This window comes from Ochotona princeps, chromosome 27, assembly GCF_030435755.1.
Source record: "Ochotona princeps isolate mOchPri1 chromosome 27, mOchPri1.hap1, whole genome shotgun sequence".
Lineage (NCBI taxonomy): Eukaryota > Metazoa > Chordata > Mammalia > Lagomorpha > Ochotonidae > Ochotona > Ochotona princeps.
In genome coordinates, this window is record NC_080858.1 from 8,482,220 (window position 1) to 8,491,336 (window position 9,117).

Genomic DNA, 9,117 nt, shown 5'->3' on the forward strand with positions numbered 1-9,117 from the left:
TTTCCTCTCATTAAGAATGGAGGAACTAAGGATTTTTTTTTTTTCATGAAAAAGATTTTAGCTTCAGTGCATGCCATCAAAAAAGTCTTAATGGGAACAGGGGAGACTGATCACATAGGTTTACCTGTTGGTTTAGTAAGTGTGTGCCATGTGTTTAAGATGTCTTTGATGCGTTGTTCACACTGACACATTTGAATCCATTAGTTCTGGGGGCAAACGGGGCGGAGAGGAGCTATTACATAATGCATGACATGAAAAACATTGATAACTCTTATAGTGTGCTGATATTCTTTTGTTTGTTTAAAAGATTTACGTATTTTTATATGAAAGCCAGAGTTACAGACAGAGGGAGAAACTAACAGGGAAGGAGGGAGAGAAGGAAAGATGGAGAAAGGGAGAGAGAGAGAGAGATCTTCCATCCACTGGTTCATTCCCCAAATAGCTTCAGTGGCTGCTGCTGGACCAGGCAGAAGCCAGGAGCCAGGCAACACTACTTCTAGGTCTCCTACATGGAAAGCAGAGACCCAAATACCTGGGTCATCTTTTGCTTTTCCAAGCCATCGTCTGGAAGTGGAATAAAAAGTGAAGCAGCTGGGACTCTAACCAGTTACTCATACGGGATTCTGGCTTCCCAAATGACAGCTCAGCTCACTGTGCCACAATGTTAGCCCCTGCCTGTAATTATTCTTATCATTTGTTTTCTCTAAACAAAACAGTCACTGGATCGCTGGCCTTCAGATACAGTTCCCTCTGTACTGCAGTCAGTTGCGGCTGAGGAAGGCTCACTGGTGTGTGCCTGGTGGCCCCGTTCAACAATTGCTGAGATCAGGAGAATTTTCTTCAGGCCCTAAGTCTGGGAACCATTACTGCCAACACAGCCAATAGCACGGCACACCTATTGCTTGCGACTAGGGGGACACTCAGAAGAGAGTGGAGAATTCTAAATAGTGGGTTTATTTTTTTTTTTTTTTAAGATTTATTTGTTTTTATTGGAAAGGCAGATTTACTGAGAGAAGGAGAGGCAAAGAGAAAGATCTTATCTCCATGGGTTCGCTCCCCAAGTGGCCACAACAGCCGAAGCTGAGCTGATCCGAATCCAGGAGGCCAGAGTTTCTTCTCAGTTTCCCAGACAGGTGCAGGGTCCCAAGGTTTTAGGCCATTCTCTACTGTTTTCCCAGGCCACAAGCAGGGAGCTGGATGGGAAGTGGAGCAGCCAGGGCATGAACCAGTAGCCATATGGGATCCTGGTGCTTGCAAGCTGAAGATTTAGCCATTGGTCTAGCATGCCTAAATAGTGTTTTTTTTTTTTAAATTTAAGATTTATTTTTATTGGAAAGTCAGATATACACAGAGGAGGAGAGACAGAGAGGAAGATCTTCCATCTGTTGATTCACTCCGCAAATGGCTGCAACGGTTGGAGCTGAGTCCATCTGAAGCCAGGAACCAGGAGCTTCTTCCAGGTCTCCCACGTGGGTGCAGGGTCCCAAGGCTTTGGGCCGTCCTCAACTGCTTTTCCAGGCAACAAGCAGGGAGCTGGATGGGAAACAGGGCTGCCTGGATTAGAACTGGCGCCCACATGGGATCCCGGTTGGTGCAAGATGAGAACTTCTAGCCACTAGGCTACCGCACCAGGTCCTAAATAATGATCTTTACAAGAGGAATTCTACTGGCTGACTGTACTTGATTGTCATTATTTTTACTATATTCAGTGCTCTCTCCCTGCACCCTCCCCCACGCACTAATCTCTGATTCTGTGAATATGCTTCCTTGAAGGAAGAAGGGAGACGAGGCCAGATTATCCAGATATATCCACCTCATCATAGGAGTCCTTGGAAAGTTGGAGAGCTTTGTCTGGGTCAGTGAGAGAGAAGAGGAGGAAGGAGAAGAGGGGATAGCTCGGAGGTCAGGGGAATTCAGCCTGCTACTGCTGGCTCTGAGATGGAGGGTAGGCAGCCTAGATGTGGGGAGGCCCAGCCCTACACCCAGGGGCTTGAGTTCTGCCAACAGCCAGAATGAGCAAGGAATGGATTCTCCGCGGTGACCTGTGGGAAGAAATGCAGACTGCCGTGTGCTGGGACCTTCCTTGGTCCTCTGACTTACAGAGTTTAAGGTCATGCATCTGCACTGCTTTTCACCATGTGAAGCATATACGGGCATTCATCAAAAACATGCTAGGCCTCTAAGTTTATGATGATTCTTTTGGACTACAGTGGAAAACTAACACAGTAGGTTTCATTGGGAGGAGGACATTTTGTTTATTTATGGGTTTATTTTTTAAAAGATTCATTTATTTTACTTGAAAGAGTTAGATATGCCATGCATTGGTTCACTCCTCAAATGGCTGCTACCACCATAGCTGAGCTACTACTCCAAAGGTGGGAGCCAGAAGCTTCTGTTAGATCTCTCTTGTGGGTGTAGGGGCCCAAGGCCTTGGCCCATTCTCTGCTGCTTTCACAGTCCATTAGCACAGAGCTGGATGGGAAGTGGAGCAGCTGGGACTCAAACCAGCGCCTGTATGGGATGCCAGTGCCTCAGGAAGAGAATTAGCATGCCACCAAGCTGGTTCCTTGTTTTATTTTTAATTAATTAACTTATTATTTTTATTTGATGGCAGAGTGACAGAGGCAGATGGAGAGAAATCTTCTGCCTATTGTTTTTCACTCTCCAAATGCTTACAACAGCCAGCACCGGGCCCGATCAAAGCCAGGAGCCAGGAACTCGGTGTGGATCTCCCACATGGGTGACAGGGCTCTAAATGCTGGAGCCATCACCTGCTCCCTTCCAGGTGTGCATTAGCAAAATGCTGGGATCAGGAGTCAGAGCTGGGATTTGAACCTAGGTACTTTGATAATGGAAGGTTGACACTTCAGCTCCTAGTTAACCACTATCCTGGAAGGTGACATTTCGGTGAAGACAAAGGAAGTGAGAAAGGGAGCTCCAAGCACATGTAACAGGAGAGCATCCCAGGCCCAGAAAAGAGCCGCTGCAATGGCTGAGGTTGAAGGATGTGCAGTAAGGAGACCAGAAGCCTAATGTGGAGGGAGCTGGGAGGAGTCAGGGCTAGCAGATGTGTGAGCAGGAGGGCTTGCCCTTCTGTCTGTGAACTCCGAGGGACCACACTTCCTGCCCTGTACGAAGCAGGCTGGCCACTTTGAGCTTCTTTTGGCTTAGCAGTCAGGCACTCAGCGCACTGCCTCTGCTGGCCATCTCTGTCCCAGTGGAAGTTGTCAGCAGCCTCACCCTGCAAGTCCACCTCCTACATCCAGCCTGATGAGACACCCCAGATAGGCTGTGGTCCGCAGACCTCAGGGCAGCTGGCGCTTGGCCCTGGGCACCCTGAATGTCAGTGTGACTCAGTTGCTTTGTAACCACCCAGCTTCCGGAGGTGGCCTTTGGATGCTAGGGTGTCTCTCTGGGGAAGTGGGTGGTGGCAGAAACCCTCATGTGCTGGCTTTGTCATGGCACTGGAGACCACAGCCTGAACAACATCTGGAACTTTCAGTGTTCAACTCCTCCACTTTTCACAGTGTCACTTTGTCTGGGGTTATAGTCCTGGGTCTGCCAGCTAGCTGTGTGCACTTGGGAAAATTACTCCAACATCTAGTGTTTCCTTGTCTCAGTAATGGGAGTGATGTGGGAAAATTCCCACCTTGAGTGTGGAGGGGTTCAGAGCTCCTTGAAGATTAAAGCCCAAGGAATTGAGCCATCCTCCACTGCTTTCCCAGACTCCAAGCAGGGAGCTGGATGGAAAGTGCAGCAGCCAGGACATCAACTGGCACTGGCAGGTGAAGGATTAGCCCATCAAGCTACTGCAGTGGTCCCACTCCAGTATTTTTCTTTTTTATAGATTGAGATTATTATTTACTTATTGATACAGCAATTAAGAACAAAGCAAAACAAACATAAGATGCTTTTGGTATATTTAAAATCTTTAAATTCAGGATCAAGTTCAAGGAAATTTTAACCAAAAGCAGGCACAAGAAAAAATGATTATGTCACAAAATTATCAGTGTTGATATTGCTGATGATATGGACTAAGTAATTGTTATTATTCTCAATATATTTATAGTCAATAAACTTTTTATAATCAAAATCAGAACTTAAACTTTGGAAATGTTGGATCACCATCTGTAACCTTTACAAACAGGTGTTTGTTGAGCTGAATGCCTTTTTTTTTCATTATTAATTACATTGTATTATGTGACACAGTTTCATAGGTACTGGGATTCTCCCCACCCCTCCCCAAACCCTCCCACCATGGTGGATTCCTCCACCTTGTTGCATAACCACAGTTCAAGTTCAGTTGAGATTCCCCCATTGCAAGCATATATCAAGCATAGAGTCCAGCATCTTATTGTCCAGTCAAGTTCAACGGCTTCTTATGTATACCCTCTCTGGTTTGAAGACAGAGCCAGCAGAGTATCATCCTGATCAATTAAAAGCTCCAACATACCATCAGCAAAAATTTACATCATTATGGAATTGACATAGTAATGAGTAACCAATATGTTAAAAATAAATGCGAGTTCTTAACCACCTTCTGTGACCACCTCACTGACATTTCAATTTTAGTTTATACACAACATATAACATACATAACATAACATGTTATACATAACATCATATCATCTTAAATTAAGGCAAACATGTGGTATTTAACCTTTTGGGATTGGCTCATTTCCCTTAGCATTATGGTTTCTAGTTTGGCCCATTTGGCCACAAAGAAACTCCAATATTTTTTAAAAGAGTATTTTTATTTACTTGAGAGGTACTTGCGTACACATATAGGTGCATACAGCTGGAATACTTCCCAAACGCCTGTGATGGCCAGGCCTGGCTCAGGCAAAAGCTGGGAGCCAGGAACTCAATCCAGGTCTTCCCGTTAGGTAACTGAGCCGTTGCTGTGGGCTCCCGCACTTCCCATAAGGAAACTGAGTCAGGAGCTGCAGGCAGGTGATTGAAGCCAGGTGCTTGGATGTGACTTGCTGATGTCTTAACCACTACGCTAAATGCCTGGTCCCTCTTCTAACGCTCTTCACTCAGCCGGGCTCCATATGTGCATTTGGAAGCCATGGAACACAAAGCAAGCGAAGTGTGTGTCCGTCGGCTCGGGACTGGGCCTCCGTTTTTAGACAATTGTTCCCACAAGTGTTTGCGTTTCTGGTACAGGAGAGAGATTAGAGGATGGCTATGATCGGTGTGCGCCTCTTCCCATGCCACGAGGCACTAGTCTAAGTGTTTATGTACAGTAATTTTTTTAATTGGTGAGGTAAGTGTACCAGATAAGGCAATCTGGGTGCTGAGAAGTTAAACAAACTTGTTCCTCTCCAGATGGCCAATCCTCACTCTGCTACTGTGACTTCTGGTATTACTAACAGTGAGCAGGGGTCTCCATAGTAACACTGAATTCATTTCAAAAAACAGCACAGGGCCATTTATTTCCACTGCCAAAATTCACTAAGAAGATTTTGATGGCAAACAGTTTTAAGTTTGAACTAATTTAGCAGCCAGGCAATTCTCATTCTTAAAAACTATGTATATTTAGGTCAGAAATGAGGAGAATCTTACCATTATTTTGGTTATATAAGAGATGAGGTTTTAAAAACTTGTTTCACTCCCCTCTAATGTGTAAGTTGTACACTTGTTAAGCTTTATTATTCTGCCCTTTGGTTATCAACTCACATCTTTGCTGATTGGGATCTACACTGCCCAATATGGCTGCAGTGCATGCTGGATGCTTCTAGAATATCCAATTGGAAATTTCACTCAGTCAGTGGCTTGGTCACATGTTGTAATATCCGTTTCCCCCCAGAGATTTTGTTTAGTTTAGCAATGACTTTGTTGCCATTTAGACATTATCTGCTTAACAGCAAGATGCCTTGAGATTAGTATGTAATTAGTAATAACAAAATAACTGATTAATTAATATGTACTCTTGACGCAGAATGTATTCATGTCCACAAATAACTATATTTTGTCGCTAACACCTACAAATACTCAGCTTGCGACTGTCTTTTGAGAAAATTATCCATCAATACGGGTTTCTCCATGGTCCTAGCTGCTGATAATCTTTAGTTATCATCTTCTATCCAGTAGCAAAGGTTAAGCAGGAGAGAACCTACACATGGTTAAGCCATAGCTCTCAGATCTATGATATTGAAACCCCATTTTAAGAACTAAAACATTGAGAGACAGGGAAGCCCATAGAGTGAGATGGAGACCAGGCATAGACCCCAATACTTGAACCATCACTGTTGCCTCCGAGGTCTGTACTGGCAGAACACTGGGGTCAGGACTGTAGCTGAACGTTGAATCCGGAGCAAACGCCTACTCCACCGCCAACCTCCATCTTTTTATTTTAAAAAATTTCATATGCTCTTTTACTAGCCTTCAGTGACAGTCATGAAAGTGTACTCTATAACTCAACACATCAAAATAATGAATTATGTAAACTTCCTGCCTTAGCTATTTGGAAATAATGATGTGTTTGAAGTATGCATTAACTATAGTCACCCTGTTCAGCAATATATCTCAGAATCATATTCCTCCTGTCTCTTTGGCCAGTGTCTCCCCGCTGTTCCCAATGCCCAGCCTTTGCCAGCCACCATGCCGGTTTCTACTGCTGTGAGTTCAACTTTTAAAAAGTCTATATTTGGGGGCTCGGCAGCGTGGCCTGGTGGCTAAGGTCCTCGCCTTGATCCCATATGGCCGCTGGTTCTAATCCCAGCAGCTCCACTTCCTCTCTATCTCTCCTCCTCTCAGTATATCTGACTTTGTAATAAAAATAAAATCTTTAAAAAAAAAAAGTTTATATTTGGGGCCCAGCGGCATCCTCGCCTTGAACACCCCGGGATCCCATATGGGCACCGGTTCTAATCCCGGCAGCTCCACTTCCCATCCAGTTCTCTGCTTGTGGCCTGGGAAAGCAGTTGAGGACGGCTCAATGCATTGGGACACTGCACCCGCGTGGGAGACCTGGAAGAGGTTCCTGGTTCCCGGCTTCGGATCGGCACAGCACCGGCCCGTTGCGGCTCACTTGGGGAGTGAATCATCGGACGGAAGATCTACCTCTCTGTCTCTCCTCCTCTCTGTGTATCTGACTTTGTAATAAAAATAAATAAATCTTTTTTTAAAAAAAAAAAAGTCTATATTTCTGTGAGATCATACAGTATCTGTCTTTCTGAGGCTGGCTGACCTCACATGGCGTAGTGGCCCCCAGATTCGTTCATGTCATCACAAGTGACAGAATTTGCTTCTTTTTGAAGGCTGAAGAGTATTCCTTTGTGTATGTATACCACATTTCGTTCATGTGTTCACCTACGGATGGGCACTGCAGGCTGGCTCATGCCCTGGCTGTTGTAAACACCGCTGTGATGTGCACTGCTGTATGCTCAGTAATGGCATGGCTGGATAATAAGTTACACTTTTTTTTTTCTGTTTGGGGGGCAGGGAGACTTTCCGTAATTTTTTCCTTGACTGGATGTACCTCACATTCTCACCAACAGTGTGCAAGCATTCCCTCTGCTCCGTTCTTAACACCTGTCTTGTATCTCTTTCCCGACAGGCGTGTGGTGGGATCTTGGCGTGGCATTGATCTGCCTTTCCCTGATGGTTAGTGTGCCGAGCACTTCTATCAGCCTGTTGGATGTGGCTGTGTCTTTATCTGAGAAAAGTCTGTCCAGTTTTTTTGTCCATTTTTTTTTCATTTTTTTTAAAAGTCTGTTATTTGTTTCCTCACTATTCTGCTGTTTTCTCACCATATTATAGCAAAATTGCCTCTAATCCCTGGTGGGAGGCTGCAATTTTCCAAGTGCCTCCTAGTGGGGTGGACTTGCCTCTGCTGGGACCCGCCACCCTGGAGGTTTGGGGTGAACTGCAATAGAAGGAATGTTAAGTCTTGCCAGAGATTCTGGAATTCACAGTGGTTTCCTAATACGTTGCTCCATGGAACTTCCCCATCTACTTTATTTGAACAATCTTGCTGGACCAAATGAATGCAGCCCTGAGCCAGCTCATCTGTAACACCAGGCTATTCTTTGCTCTCCTGGAATAACTTCCCATGTTCTTGCAGACACTCCCTTCTTTGCAAACCATCTCCTGTGAAGTCTAGACTTCCAGATCCTGGTTCATATTAAGAACATTCTAATTCTTTAGTGACTCAAGACATGTTGAGAGAACAAGTGTGACTCCTGTAATGGTTTATGAATTCCCTGACCCAGCAGTCTCCCCCACAAAATCGCCACTCTTCATTAATAACAAAATTGTTATCACTGGATAAATGCTTGGTGGTCTCAGTTGTTTCTTTTGATCAAATTCTCAGGATACCCGAGTAACCAGCTCTACCAGACTCTACAGAGAGAGTGTTGAACAAAATCCACAAGGCTTCAAAGGGGGATTTCATAAAACGTTGGGTCAGTGTGTATTATGAAAGAATTGCATAGATTCCATTTTCCCACAAACATTAAAAATTACCAAAAAAAAAAAAGTTATTTGGGAGTCAGACAGGCGTTCTTCCCATGTTCTGGTTCAATGAGTGAAATGGGATAGGACCACAAACCAGGGGCTGGAGCTTCCAGGAATGCAGACGTGTGAGCCTCAGCGCAGTCTCCTTGACTCTGCGACAGCAGGAACCCAGGCTTGAACCAAGGAACTGCAACACTGGGCTCAACACATGCCTTTCCATGAGCTGCTGCTGCTGCTTCGTCTTTTTTTAAGGATGTATTTATTTTTATTGCAAAGACACATTTGCATCGAGAAGGAGATGCAGAGAAAAAGATCTTCCACCTGCTGATTCACTCCTCAAGTGACCCCAACGACCAGAGCGGAGACTGTCTGAAGCCAGAAACTTCTTCCAGGTTTCCTACGCGGGTGCAGGGTCCCAAGCAAGGCTTTGGGGCTGTCCTCCATTGCTTTCCCAGGCCACTAAAAGGGAGCTGGAAGGGAAGTAGAGCAGCCGGAGACACGAACCGAACCGGCGCCCCCACATGCGATCCTGACACGTGCAAGACGAGGACGTTAGTCACTAGGCTACTGCCCTGGGCCCATCCTTGTGCTTCGTGACCTGCCCCCATTATTTTGTCCCTTTAGGGATGACCTGTGGACTGTGAGCAGCTGAAA